Consider the following 21,295-nt stretch of genomic DNA (forward strand, 5'->3'; position numbering starts at 1 on the left):
TTGAAAAAACTACAATCCTGGAATATAAAACCATATAACACAATCCTGCTACCTCCAACCTACACAAAGGTCTGATTACACATCTTTCCAGGGACAATACATAACACTGACTGCACAGAGCACAGCAGTGTGAGGACACACCTGCAGTACACAAATATCAAAATGTGGACCCTTAGACTTGTGGCTCCAACTCAATACCAATAGATACATCTCCTGATGTTAGAATGGCCTGAGTTACTTCTTCCTCTGCTCAGCTTCCTCTTATTGGTCCCCGTTTATAGGAATAAATCCACATCTTTCCAGGCCCCTTAAAGGGTCGGACATTGACATACATGGTAGTTTCTAACAGTTGGGGATAGACAGTTCTCTTCATTTTAAGGGGCAGTTGAACGACAAAGAAAAGTGCAAATTCTCTGGGGGACCCAGGAGGTCCATGCGTTACATGCACAACTGAGCATTGTGTAATACTTTCTTTCACCAGTGGGAGTGCTGTAGGGAAAGCGAACACTTAGGACAGAGCTGATCACAGCTCACCAGATCACAGCTGATCACTGCAGATTCTCCACAGTCAGTCATGAGAAAGCTTTACCAAGAGAAGACTTACCCCTTACTGCTCCACCAGATTATTAACAATCCCAAAGTATCGCCATATTCCGTTATATCCAGATATTCGGAAAGATTCCTACAATGCAGATGAAGAATGTGATCAGGTAAGTGAGACATAAAATATTACAGATACTCAGCATAATATATTCACAGCTGCACTCACTATTCTGCTGCTGGTGCAGTCACTGTACATACATGACATTACTTATCCTGTACTGATCCTGAGTTACATCCAGTATTATACCCCAGAGCTGCACTCACTATTCTGCTGCTGGTGCAGTCACTGTGTACATACATGACATTACTTATCCTGTACTGATCCTGAGTTACATCCTGTATTATACTCCAGAGCTGCACTCACTATTCTGCTGCTGGTGCAGTCACTGTGTACATACATGACATTACTTATCCTGTACTGATCCTGAGTTACATCCAGTATTATACCCCAGAGCTGCACTCACTATTCTGCTGCTGGTGCAGTCACTGTGTACATACATGACATTACTTATCCTGTACTGACCCTGAGTTACATCCTGTATTATACCCCAGAGCTGCACTCACTATTCTGCTGCTGGTGCAGTCACTGTGTACATACATGACATTACTTATCCTGTACTGACCCTGAGTTACATCCTGTATTATACCCCAGAGCTGCACTCACTATTCTGCTGCTGGTGCAGTCACTGTGTACATACATGACATTACTTATCCTGTACTGATCCTGAGTTACATCCTGTATTATACCCCAGAGCTGCACTCACTATTCTGCTGCTGGTGCAGTCACTGTGTACATACATGACATTACTTATCCTGTACTGATCCTGAGTTACATCCGGTATTATACTCCCGAAATGCACTCACTATTCTGCTGCTGGTGCAGTCACTGTGTACATACATGACATTACTTATCCTGTACTGATCCTGAGTTACATCCTGTATTATACTCCAGAGCTGCACTCACTATTCTGCTGCTGGTGCAGTCACTGTACATACATGACATTACTTATCCTGTACTGATCCTGAGTTACATCCTGTATTATACTCCAGAGCTGCACTCACTATTCTGCTGCTGGTGCAGTCACTGTGTACATACATGACATTACTTATCCTGTACTGATCCTGAGTTACATCCTGTATTATACTCCAGAGCTGCACTCACTATTCTGCTGCTGGTGCAGTCACTGTGTACATACATGACATTACTTATCCTGTACTGATCCTGAGTTACATCCTGTATTATACCCCAGAGCTGCACTCACTATTCTGCTGCTGGTGCAGTCACTGTACATACATGACATTACTTATCCTGTACTGATCCTGAGTTACATCCTGTATTATACTCCAGAGCTGCACTCACTATTCTGCTGGTGCAGTCACTGTGTACATACATGACATTACTTATCCTGTACTGATCCTGAGTTACATCCTGTATTATACCCCAGAGCTGCACTCACTATTCTGCTGCTGGTGCAGTCACTGTGTACATACATGACATTACTTATCCTGTACTGATCCTGAGTTACATCCGGTATTATACTCCCGAAATGCACTCACTATTCTGCTGCTGGTGCAGTCACTGTGTACATACATGACATTACTTATCCTGTACTGATCCTGAGTTACATCCTGTATTATACTCCAGAGCTGCACTCACTATTCTGCTGCTGGTGCAGTCACTGTACATACATGACATTACTTATCCTGTACTGATCCTGAGTTACATCCTGTATTATACTCCAGAGCTGCACTCACTATTCTGCTGCTGGTGCAGTCACTGTGTACATACATGACATTACTTATCCTGTACTGATCCTGAGTTACATCCTGTATTATACTCCAGAGCTGCACTCACTATTCTGCTAGTGGAGTCACTGTGTACATACATGACATTACTTATCCTGTACTGATCCTGAGTTACATCCTGTATTATACTCCAGAGCTGCACTCACTATTCTGCTGCTGGTGCAGTCACTGTGTACATACATGACATTACTTATCCTGTACTGATCCTGAGTTACATCCTGTATTATACCCCAGAGCTGCACTCACTATTCTGCTGCTGGTGCAGTCACTGTGTACATACATGACATTACTTACCCTGTACTGATCCTGAGTTACATCCTGTATTATACTCCAGAGCTGCACTCACTATTCTGCTGCTGGTGCAGTCACTGTGTACATACATGACATTACTTATCCTGTACTGATCCTGAGTTACATCCTGTATTATACTCCAGAGCTGCACTCACTATTCTGCTGCTGGTGCAGTCACTGTGTACATACATGACATTACTTACCCTGTACTGATCCTGAGTTACATCCTGTATTATACTCCAGAGCTGCACTCACTATTCTGCTGCTGGTGCAGTCACTGTGTACATACATGACATTACTTATCCTGTACTGATCCTGAGTTACATCCTGTATTATACCCCAGAGCTGCACTCACTATTCTGCTGCTGGTGCAGTCACTGTGTACATACATGACATTACTTATCCTGTACTGATCCTGAGTTACATCCTGTATTATACTCCAGAGCTGCACTCACTATTCTGCTACTGGTGCAGTCACTGTGTACATACATGACATTACTTATCCTGTACTGATCCTGAGTTACATCCTGTATTATACCCCAGAGCTGGTGTGTAGCGGCTGCTGCCCCCTGTCTGTGGCCGCTGGTGTTTTCTTGTCCATGACTAATGACCGGGGCAGGAGGGTCTGGAAATGAACATGATCCCTGGAGCAGCGCAGACAATGGCCGCTGTGTGCTGTGAGCGGAGGAGAAGGATCAGTTTTCTGTCTTGTTTGTGAAGAGGAGGCAGAGTTTTCACTATCATTGTGATAAGTGCTCTCCACACCCCCATCACACATCTACAGGGAGGGGTAACATAACAAGTGCTATTAAATTATATTATAGGCAGGTAAGTGTCCTCACACAGCTGTGCCCTGAGCTCTCTGTACAGTTTTGATGCATCTTCCTTGTTACTGTGTGTAGTTTCTTTAGTATTCAACTTTTACCAGGCATTATTAAGGTTGGAGGGGAGGAGCTACGGAGAAGTTCAATGCATAGAGCTCAGAGAAAAGCAGTGTGAGGACTCCCCTCTGTTTGACTTGGAAATGCTAAAACCCTGGTATATACATCATTTATGTACCATCCTGTTGCTACTAACAACATCAACAAAGGTACGATTCCACATCTCTCCAGGGACAATGGATAAAACGGAATGCAGGGAGCACAGCAGTGTGAGGAAATTCCCTGATTGCACTTGGAGAAGCTACATTCCTGGAATTCCAGTCAATATTTCACAGTTCTGCTGCTACTAACAACTTAGACAACATTATGATTACATCTCTCTCTAGGGATAGAACATAACACTGTCTGCAGAGAGCACAGAGCACAGCAGTGTGAGGACATGCCTCCAGTGCACTTGGAGAAACTACAATCATGAATTGTAAATCTATATATCACAGTCCTGCTGCTACTAACAACATGCACAAAGGTCTAATTACACATCTCTCCAGGAACAATGCCTAACACTGTCTGCAGAGAGCACAGAGTACAGCAGTGTGAGGACACCCCCTAGATACAAGTCTAAAAAAAGCCATAAAAAGTAAATTTCTTGATGTTTTACTATGAAGCTGGTTGTGTACAGTGCGCACATGATGTACCTTACCCCCCACCCCGAATCCTCTTCCCCCCGGGGACGGATACGATGGTAATTCATTGTCAGCGGTTGTTATAGAAAATGTGACTTTTTCTTAAACGTCTGCGGAGGAACATAACAGAAAAATAAAAGTTTGTCATGGAGTCTGATAGGTGAGCGCAGACAATTCTATTATCACTTCAGAACAATATGAGAGGCGACGCACAATGTACCCATCAGCTTCCTGCAGAGTCACATCACCGACAATATCAGCCCTGAAATAGAAGATATTACACAGCAACGCTCTACACTGCTTTATAATATGTGCTCAAAGGGAACATGAATACTACAATGTGATCAGCAGGCAGCTTGTTATAGAGCAGGAGGAGCTGAGCAGATTGTACATAGTGTCCTATCTGCAAGGCAGCATGTTATAGAGCAGGAGGAGCTGAGCAGATTATACATAGCGTCCTATCTGCAGGCAGCATGTTATAGAGCAGGAGGAGGTGAGCAGATTGTGCATAGTGTCCTATCTGCAGCCAGCATGTTATAGAGCAGGAGGAGCTGAGCAGATTGTCATGGTGTTTGCTTAGGAGTCTAAATAGATATAGGAGAGAGGTATTGGATAGAGAGCTAGATAGATAGATATGAGATAGATAGATATGAGATAGATAGATAGATAGATAGATAGATACAAAATAGATAGATAGATAGATAGATAGATAGATAGATAGATAGATATGAGATAGATAGATAGATAGATAGATAGATAGATAGATAGATAGATAGATAGGAGATAGATAGATAGATAGATAGGAGATAGATAGATAGATAGATGGATAGATAGATATGAGATAGATAGATGGATAGATAGATAGATAGATAGATAGATAGATATGAGAGAGATATATAGATAGATAGGGGATAGATAGATAGATAGATAGATAGATAGATAGATAGATAGATAGATATGAGATAGATAGATAGACAGATAGATAGTTAGATAGATAGATAGATAGATATGAGATAGATAGATAGATAGATAGATAGGAGATAGATAGGAGATAGATAGATAGATAGATAGATAGATAGATAGATAGATAGATAGATATATAGATAGATAGGGGATAGATAGATAGATAGATAGATAGATAGATAGATAGATAGATAGATATGAGATAGATAGATAGACAGATAGATAGATAGATAGATATGAGATAGATAGGAGATAGATAGATAGATAGATATGAGATAGATAGAAGATAGATAGATAGATAGATATGAGATAGATAGGAGATAGATAGATAGATAGATAGATATGAGATAGATAGGAGATAGATAGATAGATAGATAGATAGATAGATAGATAGATAGATAGATAGATATGAGATAGATAGGTAGATAGGAGATAGATAGATAGATAGATAGATAGATATGAGATAGATAGATAGGAGATAGATAGATAGATAGATAGATAGATAGATAGGAGATAGATAGATAGGAGATAGATAGATAGATAGATAGATAGATAGGAGATAGATAGATAGGAGATAGATAGATAGATAGGAGATAGATAGATAGGAGATAGATAAATAGATATGAGATAGATAATAGATAGCCCTGAGATGCACATAGGAGACAATTACCATGACGTACACTAAGTATTCCAGTAGGCTTCACCCTAGATTAACCTGGCACTCTCTGCCCCTGGGGTATTGAAGTTCTGCAAACCTGATTTACAATCTCTACAACTAATTGCCATTCACTGTCTATCAGCGCAGTCTGTTGCTACAGCAACCTATCACCCCGCGCCAGCACTTATATAATTGTTATGATTTTATTCTCATATGAAATGGAATATTGATGGAAAATATTGAGGGAAACCAGAATTTAGCACAAATCCTTCACTGCATAATGTGTGGGGTATGCTAATCACAGAATCTCCTATCTATCTATCTATCTATCTATCTATCTATCTATCTATCTATCTATCTATCTATCTCTATCTATCTCATATCTATCTATCTATCTATCTATCTCCTATCTATCTATCTATCTATCTATCTATCTATCTATCTATCTATCTATCTATCTCCTATCTATCTATCTCCTATCTATCTATCTATCTCCTATCTATCTATCTATCTATCTATCTCCTATCTATCTATCTATCTCCTATCTATCTATCTCCTATCTATCTATCTATCTCCTATCTATCTATCTATCTATCTATCTCCTATCTATCTATCTCCTATCTATCTATCTATCTATCTATCTCCTATCTATCTGTCTATCTATCTCCTATCTATCTATCTATCTCCTATCTATCTATCTCCTATCTATCTATCTATCTCCTATCTATCTATCTATCTATCTCCTATCTATCTATCTCCTATCTATCTATCTATCTTCTATCTATCTCATATCTATCTATCTATCTATCTATCTATCTATCTATCTATCTATCTATCTATCTATCTCCTATCTATCTATCTATCTATCTCCTATCTATCTATCTCATATCTATCTATCTATCTATCTATCTCCTATCTATCTATCTATCTATCTCCTATCTATCTATCTCATATCTATCTATCTAACTATATATCTCATATCTATCTATCTATCTATCTATGTCATATCTATCTATGTCATATCTATCTATGTCATATCTATCTATGTCATATCTATCTATCTATCTATCTATCTATCTATCTATCTCCTATCTATCTATCTCCTATCTATCTATCCATCTCCTATCTATCTATCTATCTATCTATCTCCTATCTATCTATCTATCTATCTATCTATCTCCTATATATCTATCTATCTATCTATCTATCTATCTATCTATCTATCTATCTATCTCATATCTATCTATCTATCTATCTATCTATCTCCTATCTATCTATCTATCTATCTATCTATCTATCTATCTATCTCATATCTATCTGTCTATCTATCTAACTATCTATCTCATATCTATCTATCTATCTATATCATATCTATCTATGTCATATCTATCTATGTCATATCTATCTATCTATCTATCTATCTATCTATCTCCTATCTATCTATCTCATATCTATCTATCTATCTCCTATCTATCTATCTCATATCTATCTATCTATCTATCTATCTCCTATCTATCTATCTATCTATCTATCTCATATCTATCTATCTCCTATCTATCTATCTCATATCTATCTATCTATCTATCTATCTATCTATCTAAAAAACAAGAGAAGTCCAAGGCAGCACAACCTAATGGCCTTGGTGCAAAAATCTGGATGTCCGTGGCAAGGACCAAGTGGTATATACGAGGAAGGCAGCAGCACTCCAGTAGATGAATTAAATCAGGGTGATCTTTATTTCAGATGCGACGTTTCGGTGTATCCACCTTTTTCAAGCTTTTTCAAGTGCTGCTGCCTTCCTCGTATCTATCTATCTATCTATCTATCTATCTATCTATCTATCTATCTATCTCCTATCTATCTATCTCATATCTATCTATCTATCTATCTCCTATCTATCTATCTATCTCCTATCTATCTATCTATCTATCTATCTATCTATCTCCTATCTATCTATCTATCTATCTCCTATCTATCTATCTCCTATCTATCTATCTATCTCCTATCTATCTCATATCTATCTATCTATCTATCTATCTATCTCATATCTATCTATCTATCTATCTCCTATCTATCTATCTCCTATCTATCTATCTATCTATCTATCTCATATCTATCTATCTATCTATCTATCTATCTATCTCCTATCTATCTATCTCATATCTATCTATCTATCTATCTCCTATCTATCTATCTCATATCTATCTATCTATCTATCTATCTATCTATCTATCTATCTATCTCCTATCTATCTATCTCATATCTATCTATCTCCTATCTATCTATCTCCTATCTATCTATCTCCTATCTATCTATCTCATATCTATCTATCTATCTATCTATCTATCTCATATATATCTATCTATCTCCTATCTATCTATCTCCTATCTATCTATCTATCTATCTATCTATCTATCTATCTCCTATCTATCTATCTCCTATCTATCTATCTCCTATCTATCTATCTCCTATCTATCTATCTATCTATCTATCTATCTATCTATCTCCTATCTATCTATCTATCTATCTCATATCTATCTATCTCCTATCTATCTATCTCATATCTATCTATCTATCTATCTATCTATCTAAAAAACAAGAGAAGTCCAAGGCAGCACAACCTAATGGCCTTGGTGCAAAAATCTGGATGTCCGTGGCAAGGACCAAGTGGTATATACGAGGAAGGCAGCAGCACTCCAGTAGATGAATTAAATCAGGGTGATCTTTATTTCAGATGCGACGTTTCGGTGTATCCACCTTTTTCAAGCTTTTTCAAGTGCTGCTGCCTTCCTCGTATCTATCTATCTATCTATCTATCTCCTATCTATCTATCTCCTATCTATCTATCTATCTATCTCCTATCTATCTATCTATCTATCTATCTATCTATCTATCTATCTATCTATCTCCTATCTATCTATCTATCTATCTCCTATCTATCTATCTATCTATCTATCTATCTATCTCCTATCTATCTATCTATCTATCTATCTCCTATCTATCTATCTCCTATCTATCTATCTATCTCCTATCTATCTATCTCCTATCTATCTATCTATCTCATATCTATCTATCTATCTATCTATCTCCTATCTATCTATCTATCTATCTCCTATCTATCTATCTATCTATCTATCTATCTATCGATCTCATATCTATCTATCTCCTATCTATCTATCTATCTCATATCTATCTATCTATCTATCTATCTCATATCTATCTATCTATCTATCTATCTCCTATCTATCTATCTCCTATCTATCTATCTCCTATCTATCTATCTCCTATCTATCTATCTATCTATCTATCTATCTATCTATCTATCTCCTATCTATCTATCTATCTATCTCCTATCTATCTATCTATCTCATATCTATCTATCTATCTCCTATCTATCTATCTATCTCCTATCTATCTATCTATCTCCTATCTATCTATCTATCTCCTATCTATCTATCTATCTATCTATCTCATATCTATCTATCTATCTATCTATCTATCTCATATCTATCTATCTATCTCATATCTATCTATCTATCTCATATCTATCTATCTCCTATCTATCTATCTCCTATCTATCTATCTATCTATCTCCTATCTATCTATCTATCTATCTATCTATCTCCTATCTATCTATCTATCTATCTCCTATCTATCTATCTATCTATCTCCTATCTATCTATCTATCTATCTATCTATCTCATATCTATCTATCTATCTATCTCCTATCTATCTATCTATCTCCTATCTATCTATCTATCTATCTCCTATCTATCTATCTCCTATCTATCTATCTATCTATCTATCTATCTATCTATCTATCTCCTATCTATCTATCTATCTATCTATCTCCTATCTATCTATCTCCTATCTATCTATCTATCTCCTATCTATCTATCTATCTATCTATCTATCTCCTATCTATCTATCTCCTATCTATCTATCTCCTATCTATCTATCTCCTATCTATCTATCTATCTATCTATCTATCTATCTCCTATCTATCTATCTATCTATCTCATATCTATCTATCTCCTATCTATCTATCTCATATCTATCTATCTATCTATCTATCTATCTAAAAAACAAGAGAAGTCCAAGGCAGCACAACCTAATGGCCTTGGTGCAAAAATCTGGATGTCCGTGGCAAGGACCAAGTGGTATATACGAGGAAGGCAGCAGCACTCCAGTAGATGAATTAAATCAGGGTGATCTTTATTTCAGATGCGACGTTTCGGTGTATCCACCTTTTTCAAGCTTTTTCAAGTGCTGCTGCCTTCCTCGTATCTATCTATCTATCTATCTATCTCCTATCTATCTATCTCCTATCTATCTATCTATCTATCTCCTATCTATCTATCTATCTATCTATCTATCTATCTATCTATCTATCTCCTATCTATCTATCTATCTATCTCCTATCTATCTATCTATCTATCTATCTATCTATCTCCTATCTATCTATCTATCTATCTATCTCCTATCTATCTATCTCCTATCTATCTATCTATCTCCTATCTATCTATCTCCTATCTATCTATCTATCTCATATCTATCTATCTATCTATCTATCTCCTATCTATCTATCTATCTATCTCCTATCTATCTATCTATCTATCTATCTATCTATCGATCTCATATCTATCTATCTCCTATCTATCTATCTATCTCATATCTATCTATCTATCTATCTATCTCATATCTATCTATCTATCTATCTATCTCCTATCTATCTATCTCCTATCTATCTATCTCCTATCTATCTATCTCCTATCTATCTATCTATCTATCTATCTATCTATCTATCTATCTCCTATCTATCTATCTATCTATCTCCTATCTATCTATCTATCTCATATCTATCTATCTATCTCATATCTATCTATCTATCTCCTATCTATCTATCTATCTCCTATCTATCTATCTATCTCCTATCTATCTATCTATCTCCTATCTATCTATCTATCTATCTATCTCATATCTATCTATCTATCTATCTATCTATCTCATATCTATCTATCTATCTCATATCTATCTATCTATCTCATATCTATCTATCTCCTATCTATCTATCTCCTATCTATCTATCTATCTATCTCCTATCTATCTATCTATCTATCTATCTATCTCCTATCTATCTATCTATCTATCTCCTATCTATCTATCTATCTATCTCCTATCTATCTATCTATCTATCTATCTATCTCATATCTATCTATCTATCTATCTCCTATCTATCTATCTATCTCCTATCTATCTATCTATCTATCTCCTATCTATCTATCTCCTATCTATCTATCTATCTATCTATCTATCTATCTATCTATCTCCTATCTATCTATCTATCTATCTATCTCCTATCTATCTATCTCCTATCTATCTATCTATCTCCTATCTATCTATCTATCTATCTCCTATCTATCTATCTATCTCCTATCTATCTATCTCCTATCTATCTATCTATCTCCTATCTATCTATCTATCTATCTATCTCCTATCTATCTATCTCCTATCTATCTATCTATCTATCTATCTATCTCCTATCTATCTGTCTATCTATCTCCTATCTATCTATCTATCTCCTATCTATCTATCTCCTATCTATCTATCTATCTCCTATCTATCTATCTATCTATCTATCTCCTATCTATCTATCTCCTATCTATCTATCTATCTTCTATCTATCTCATATCTATCTATCTATCTATCTATCTCCTATCTATCTATCTATCTCCTATCTATCTATCTCATATCTATCTATCTATCTATCTCCTATCTATCTATCTATCTATCTCCTATCTATCTATCTCATATCTATCTATCTAACTATATATCTCATATCTATCTATCTATCTATCTATGTCATATCTATCTATGTCATATCTATCTATGTCATATCTATCTATGTCATATCTATCTATCTATCTATCTATCTATCTATCTATCTCCTATCTATCTATCTCCTATCTATCTATCCATCTCCTATCTATCTATCTATCTATCTATCTATCTATCTCCTATCTATCTATCTATCTATCTATCTATCTATCTATCTATCTATCTATCTCCTATATATCTATCTATCTATCTATCTATCTATCTATCTATCTATCTCCTATCTATCTCATATCTATCTATCTATCTATCTATCTATCTATCTATCTCCTATCTATCTATCTATCTATCTATCTATCTATCTCATATCTATCTGTCTATCTATCTAACTATCTATCTCATATCTATCTATCTATCTATATCATATCTATCTATGTCATATCTATCTATGTCATATCTATCTATCTATCTATCTATCTCCTATCTATCTATCTCATATCTATCTATCTATCTCCTATCTATCTATCTCATATCTATCTATCTATCTATCTATCTCCTATCTATCTATCTATCTATCTCATATCTATCTATCTCCTATCTATCTATCTCATATCTATCTATCTATCTATCTATCTATCTAAAAAACAAGAGAAGTCCAAGGCAGCACAACCTAATGGCCTTGGTGCAAAAATCTGGATGTCCGTGGCAAGGACCAAGTGGTATATACGAGGAAGGCAGCAGCACTCCAGTAGATGAATTAAATCAGGGTGATCTTTATTTCAGATGCGACGTTTCGGTGTATCCACCTTTTTCAAGCTTTTTCAAGTGCTGCTGCCTTCCTCGTATCTATCTATCTATCTATCTATCTATCTATCTATCTATCTATCTATCTCCTATCTATCTATCTCATATCTATCTATCTATCTATCTCCTATCTATCTATCTATCTCCTATCTATCTATCTATCTATCTATCTATCTATCTCCTATCTATCTATCTATCTATCTCCTATCTATCTATCTCCTATCTATCTATCTATCTCCTATCTATCTCATATCTATCTATCTATCTATCTATCTATCTATCTATCTCATATCTATCTATCTATCTATCTCCTATCTATCTATCTCCTATCTATCTATCTATCTATCTATCTCATATCTATCTATCTATCTATCTATCTATCTCCTATCTATCTATCTCATATCTATCTATCTATCTATCTCCTATCTATCTATCTCATATCTATCTATCTATCTATCTATCTATCTATCTCCTATCTATCTATCTCCTATCTATCTATCTCATATCTATCTATCTCCTATCTATCTATCTCCTATCTATCTATCTCCTATCTATCTATCTCCTATCTATCTATCTATCTATCTATCTATCTCCTATCTATCTATCTCCTATCTATCTATCTCATATCTATCTATCTCCTATCTATCTATCTATCTATCTATCTATCTATCTATCTATCTATCTCATATCTATCTATCTCCTATCTATCTATCTCATATCTATCTATCTATCTATCTATCTATCTATCTATCTATCTATCTATCTATCTATCTAAAAAACAAGAGAAGTCCAAGGCAGCTCAACCTAATGGCCTTGGTGCAAAAATCTGGATGTCCGTGGCAAGGACCAAGTGGTATATACGAGGAAGGCAGCAGCACTCCAGTAGATGAATTAAATCAGGGTGATCTTTATTTCAGATGCGACGTTTCGGTGTATCCACCTTTTTCAAGCTTTTTCAAGTGCTGCTGCCTTCCTCGTATCTATCTATCTATCTATCTATCTATCTATCTATCTCCTATCTATCTATCTCCTATCTATCTATCTATCTATCTATCTCCTATCTATCTATCTATCTATCTATCTCCTATCTATCTATCTATCTATCTCCTATCTATCTATCTATCTATCTATCTCCTATCTATCTATCTCCTATCTATCTATCTATCTCATATCTATCTATCTCCTATCTATCTATCTATCTCCTATCTATCTATCTATCTCATATCTATCTATCTATCTCATATCTATCTATCTATCTATCTATCTATCTATCTCATATCTATCTATCTCCTATCTATCTATCTATCTCATATCTATCTATCTATCTCATATCTATCTATCTCCTATCTATCTATCTATCTCATATCTATCTATCTATCTATCTATCGATCTCATATCTATCTATCTCCTATCTATCTATCTATCTCATATCTATCTATCTATCTATCTATCTCATATCTATCTATCTATCTATCTATCTCCTATCTATCTATCTCCTATCTATCTATCTCCTATCTATCTATCTCCTATCTATCTATCTATCTATCTCCTATCTATCTATCTATCTATCTCCTATCTATCTATCTATCTATCTATCTCCTATCTATCTATCTATCTATCTCCTATCTATCTATCTATCTCCTATCTATCTATCTATCTATCTCATATCTATCTATCTATCTCCTATCTATCTATCTATCTCCTATCTATCTATCTATCTCCTATCTATCTATCTATCTATCTATCTATCTATCTATCTATCTATCTCATATCTATCTATCTCATATCTATCTATCTCATATCTATCTATCTATCTCATATCTATCTATCTCCTATCTATCTATCTCCTATCTATCTATCTATCTATCTATCTCCTATCTATCTATCTATCTATCTATCTATCTATCTATCTCCTATCTATCTATCTATCTATCTCCTATCTATCTATCTATCTATCTCCTATCTATCTATCTATCTATCTATCTATCTATCTATCTATCTATCTCATATCTATCTATCTATCTATCTCCTATCTATCTATCTATCTCCTATCTATCTATCTATCTATCTATCTCCTATCTATCTATCTCCTATCTATCTATCTATCTATCTATCTATCTATCTATCTATCTATCTCATATCTATCTATCTCATATCTATCTATCTATCTCATATCTATCTATCTCCTATCTATCTATCTCCTATCTATCTATCTCATATCTATCTCCTATCTATCTCCTATCTATCTCATATCTATCTATCTATCTATCTATCTATCTATCCATCCATCCATCCATCTATCTTCTATCTATCTATCTATCTCCTATCTATCTATCTATCTATCTATCTCCTATCTATCTATCTATCTATCTCCTATCTATCTATCTATCTATCTCCTATCTATCTATCTATCTATCTCATATCTATCTATCTATCTCCTATCTATCTATCTATCTCATATCTATCTATCTATCTATCTATCTCATATCTATCTATCTATCTATCTATCTCCTATCTATCTATCTCCTATCTATCTATCTCCTATCTATCTATCTCCTATCTATCTATCTATCTATCTCCTATCTATCTATCTATCTATCTCCTATCTATCTATCTATCTATCTCCTATCTATCTATCTATCTATCTCCTATCTATCTATCTATCTCCTATCTATCTATCTATCTATCTCATATCTATCTATCTATCTCATATCTATCTATCTATCTATCTCATATCTATCTATCTCATATCTATCTATCTATCTCATATCTATCTATCTATCTATCTATCTATCTATCTATCTATCTCATATCTATCTATCTCATATCTATCTATCTATCTCATATCTATCTATCTCCTATCTATCTATCTCCTATCTATCTATCTATCTATCTATCTCCTATCTATCTATCTATCTATCTATCTATCTATCTATCTATCTCCTATCTATCTATCTATCTATCTCCTATCTATCTATCTATCTATCTCCTATCTATCTATCTATCTATCTATCTATCTATCTATCTATCTATCTATCTATCTATCTAATATCTATCTATCTATCTATCTCATATCTATCTATCTATCTATCTCCTATCTATCTATCTATCTCCTATCTATCTATCTATCTATCTCCTATCTATCTATCTCCTATCTATCTATCTATCTATCTATCTATCTATCTATCTATCTATCTATCTCATATCTATCTATCTCATATCTATCTATCTATCTCCTATCTATCTATCTCATATCTATCTCCTATCTATCTATCTATCTATCTCCTATCTATCTATCTATCTCCTATCTATCTATCTATCTATCTCCTATCTATCTATCTATCTATCTCATATCTATCTATCTATCTCATATCTATCTATCTATCTCCTATCTATCTATCTATCTCCTATCTATCTATCTATCTCCTATCTATCTATCTATCTATCTATCTATCTATCTCATATCTATCTATCTCATATCTATCTATCTATCTCATATCTATCTATCTCCTATCTATCTATCTCCTATCTATCTATCTATCTATCTCCTATCTATCTATCTATCTATCTATCTATCTATCTATCTCCTATCTATCTATCTATCTATCTCCTATCTATCTATCTATCTATCTATCTCATATCTATCTATCTATCTCATATCTATCTATCTATCTCCTATCTATCTATCTATCTCCTATCTATCTATCTCCTATCTATCTATCTCCTATCTATCTATCTATCTCATATCTATCTATCTCATATCTATCTATCTATCTCATATCTATCTATCTCCTATCTATCTATCTCCTATCTATCTATCTCCTATCTATCTATCTCCTATCTATCTATCTCCTATCTATCTATCTATCTATCTCCTATCTATCTCCTATCTATCTATCTATCTATCTATATCCTATCTATCTATCTATCTATCTATCTCCTATCTATCTATCTATCTATCTATCTCATATCTATCCTTCATATTCTCCGGTGTCTCTCTCCATGTAGTCTGACTACAGATAAATCTTCGGTTGCATCCTGAGATAAACCTGTGACAATTCTCACAGGTCTAGCAGATCCCAGAATAGCGACGTGTTACTACAAGAAGGAGTAGGAGGGAAAGACATCTCTAGTAAATACGAGTTTTTGAGTCATCTTCTTAAAAACGTTCCATTCTCTTCAGATAATTCCAAGTGACACGTGTTTCTTGTGTTGCTTGGAAAGCTGGGTGACAGGTGTCAAGGCTGCTATAGATCTCCACCAACTCGCACATCATAATCCTGGAAAAGCTGGGTGACTACCTATAGCAGAAATCCATATTACTCAGCTTTCCTTAAATAAGATATTACTGAAATAGAGGCGGCAGATGCACCCGGGTCCTATCCCTATATCCATCTATTTATCTATCTCACAGCTTTATTATAGGACTAATCCTTTATCATTTTCAATCCCATCCGGGAGTCAAAGAGATCAACCTCTTACTTCTATCTCTCTCTATCTATCTACGTATCTATCTATCTATCTATCTATCTATCTATCTATCTATCTATCTCATATCTATCTATCTCATATCTATCTATCTCCTATCTATCTATCTATCTATCTCCTATCTATCTATCTATCTATCTCCTATCTATCTATCTATCTATCTATCTATCTATCTTCTATCTATCTATCTATCTATCTATCTATCTATCTATCTATCCTCTATCTATCTATCTATCTATCTCCTATCTATCTATCTCCTATCTATCTATCTATCTATATCATATCTATCTATCTCCTATCTATCTATCTCCCTCATATCTATCTCCTATCTATCTATCTCATATCTATCTCCTATCTATCTATCTTATATCTATCTATCTATCTATCTCATATCTATCTATCTACCTCCTATCTATCTCTCTATCTATCTCTCTATCTCTCTATCTATCTATCTATCTATCTCATATCTATCTATCTATCTATCTCATATCTAACTGTCTATCTATCTATCTATCTATCTATATCATATCTATCTATCTATTTCATATCTATCTATCTATCTATCTATCTATCTCATATCTATCTATCTATCTATCTCATATCTATCTCCTATCTATCTATCTATCTATCTATCTCCTATCTATCTATCTCCTATCTATCTATCTCCTATCTATCTATCTATCTATCTATCTCCTATCTATCTATCTCCTATCTATCTATCTATCTCATATCTATCTCCTATCTATCTATCTATCTATCTATCTTATATCTATCTATCTATCTATCTATCTATCTCATTTCTATCTATCTATCTATCTCATATCTATCTATCTCCTATCTATCTATCTCCTATCTATCTATCTATCTATCTATCTCATATCTATCTATCTCATATCGATCTATCTTCATCATCTTCAATCCCATCCGGGAGTCACAGAGATCAACCTCTTACTCCAATCATTAGGGAGAATGGGACCCTGATTCATCATGATCAGTGGGAGTCCCTTCAGTGCATCCTGTTTATTGGAGATAACGATGGATCTTGAGACAACCCCTTTAACAGGGGGTCCTGTAGTCAGGATCTTCATCTCTAGGACCAAGATTGTAGAAGAAGAGATAAATGATGAAGTGTTCCTCTTACTCTGGAGGATCTATGCTGTCCTATAGATGTGAATGGGCAGGGTGTAATGACACATATGTCCTGCGGGGGCACTGCAGGGAATCTGAGCACTTATTGCTTGTCTATGCTACTGATCACAGGTGATCGCTCGGGATCTCTACTAACAGGTAAAACTGGACCAAAGCTGAAACACCCTCCTTGAAGAGATACGTGTCAGTAAACGGATACAATTCGTAGAATATTAGATACAATTGCGTTGTGTGATTCCGCTGTTTGTTATTCCACCAGTGTTTTTCATAATTTTTTTCTTCAGTTGCTTTCGTCTCGAGCGGCTGTGATCTCCGCAGAGTCCACCTCGTGGCTCCTGCAGTCTTCAGGTTGACTACGGCGCTGTCATGTCTTTGGAGATAGGAAGTCGTTTTTTCTCGACTGTAATTTGTTAATAAATCTTCGGGGCCGGTGGTTGCCATGGAAACAGATAACCGGGTTTAATAGTAAATTCATGCAGATCTGGCGCTCGGCACAACATGGAAGTGTTAGATTTCCAGTCATACGGCATAACAATGCGGGGACCAAAAGACGCGGAGATCGAAGACGGATTATCCTAATGCTCCCATTAAAGCCGAAATATTAGTAAAAGGGATAGAAGGAAATTTGTTTTACATCCTGGTAGATGATGAGGTCTTAAATTGGTGGTTGGCGTGCCACAAGGTCCTACATGATTGGGCACGGTTTAGACTGAACCCCCGACAATACAGATGTAACACGGACAACCACACTGCCCATGTGCTAAAAGCCCCCTTACGTGCCAGCAAGTGCCCTAGTATGTGCCCTAATATGTGCCCTAATATGTGCCCTAATATGTGCCCTAATATGTGCCCTAGTATGTGCCCTAATATGTGTCCTAGTATGTGCCCTAGTATGTGCCCTAGTATGTGCCCTAATATGTGCCCTAATATGTGCCCTAGTATGTGCCCTAGTATGTGCCCTAGTATGTGCCCTAATATGTGCCCTAGTATGTGCCCTAGTATGTGCCCTAATATGTGCCCTAATATGTGCCCTAGTATGTGCCCTAATATGTGTCCTAGTATGTGCCCTAGTATGTGCCCTAATATGTGTCCTAGTATGTGCCCTGGTATGTGCCCTGGTATGTGCCCTAATATGTGCCCTAGTATGTGCCCTAGTATGTGCCCTAGTATGTGCCCTAATATGTGCCCTAATATGTGCCCTAATATGTGCCCTAGTATGTGCCCTAGTATGTGCCCTAATATGTGCCCTAGTATGTGCCCTAGTATGTGCCCTAATATGTGCCCTAGTATGTGCCCTAATATGTGCCCTAGTATGTGCCCTAATATGTGCCCTAGTTTGTGCCCTAGTATGTGCCCTAATATGTGCCCTAGTATGTGCCCTAATATGTGCCCTAGTATGTACCCTAATATGTGCCCTAGTATGTGCCCTAGTATGTGCCCTAGTATGTGCCCTAATATGTGCCCTAATATGTGCCCTAATATGTGCCCTTATATGTGCCCTAATATGTGCCCTAGTATGTGCCCTAGTATGTGCCCTGATATGTGCCCTGATATGTGCCCTAGTATGTGCCCTAATATGTGCCCTAATATGTGCCCTAGTATGTGCCCTAGTATGTGCCCTAATATGTGCCCTTATATGTGCCCTTATATGTGCCCTAATATGTGCCCTAGTATGTGCCCTAATATGTGCCCTAATATGTGCCCTAGTATGTGCCCTAATATGTGCCCTAATATGTGCCCTAATATGTGCCCTTATATGTGCCCTAATATATGCCCTAATATGTGCCCTAGTATGTGCCCTAGTATGTGCCCTAATATGTGCCCTAATATGTGCCCTAATATGTGCCCTAATATGTGCCCTAATATGTGCCCTTATATGTGCCCTAATATGTGCCCTAGTATGTGCCCTAATATGTGCCCTTATATGTGCCCTTATATGTGCCCTAATATGTGCCCTAGTATGTGCCCTAATATGTGCCCTAATATGTGCCCTAATATGTGCCCTAATATGTGCCCTAATATGTGCCCTAGTATGTGCCCTAATATGTGCCCTAGTATGTGCCCTAATATATGCCCTAATATGTGCCCTAGTATGTGCCCTAATATGTTCCCTAATATGTGCCCTAATATGTGCCCTTATATGTGCCCTAATATGTGCCCTAGTATGTGCCCTAGTATGTGCCCTAATATATGCCCTAGTATGTGCCCTAATATGTGCCCTAATATGTGCCCTAATATGTGCCCTAGTATGTGCCCTAGTATGTGCCCTAATATGTGCCCTGATATGTGCCCTGATATGTGCCCTGATATGTGCCCTAGTATGTGCCCTAATATGTGCCCTAATATGTGCCCTAGTATGTGCCCTAATATGTGCCCTTATATGTGCCCTTATATGTGCCCTAATATGTGCCCTTATATGTGCCCTTATATGTGCCCTAATATGTGCCCTAGTATGTGCCCTAATATGTGCCCTAATATGTGCCCTAATATGTGCCCTAATATGTGCCCTTATATGTGCCCTAATATGTGCTCTAGTATGTGCCCTAATATGTGCCCTAATGTGTGCCCTAATATGTGCCCTAGTATGTGCCCTAATATGTGCCCTAATATGTGCCCTAGTATGTGCCCTAGTATGTGCCCTAATATGTGCCCTAATATGTGCCCTAATATGTGCCCTAATGTGTGCCCAATGTGACAATGTGCTGGCCATGGTCACATGGTTTGAAAACCAAGACCCCTATAAATGACTGTGGTGCCACAAAAAGTGTCCACCGCAATACCCTCAAAGTGCCCAAATTCTAGTCACAGGGACCCCATAAATCCCAGACATAGGAGTCTCATTACTCTCACAGTGCCCCCTGGGTCTCTAGAAGTCCTACATATTATGTCCTGCGGGGTGGAGGTAGGGCCTGACCCAAATCCAGGCTACAGGTCTACCCCTAAATAGTAGAGATATGGTTCCCTCATTAGTGCCAAAAGCAGTTACCCCACAACATATAAGCAAAAAGTTGTCCCATTCCTTCTATACCGGTAATATATACGGCATAGATGAGCCCCTGACCCGTTTATGGGGTGATTACTGCTACAAGATGAGGTCAAGGCTGCAGGTGGAACCACGTACAGACAGATAACTC

General features: G+C 36.2%; 1 protein-coding gene across 1 annotated transcript in view; it reads right to left on the reverse strand.

Moving 5' to 3' along the window:
• BCL9 (BCL9 transcription coactivator) overlaps positions 1–21,295 on the reverse strand; it is a 132,292-nt gene that overhangs the window by 51,238 nt on the left and 59,759 nt on the right. The window contains exon 2 of the mRNA XM_072138845.1: positions 605–682. The gene's annotated coding sequence lies outside the window, so the exon portion shown is untranslated. The remainder of the gene's footprint in view (positions 1–604; positions 683–21,295) is intronic.

This window comes from Engystomops pustulosus, chromosome 2, assembly GCF_040894005.1.
Source record: "Engystomops pustulosus chromosome 2, aEngPut4.maternal, whole genome shotgun sequence".
Taxonomy (NCBI): domain Eukaryota; kingdom Metazoa; phylum Chordata; class Amphibia; order Anura; family Leptodactylidae; genus Engystomops; species Engystomops pustulosus.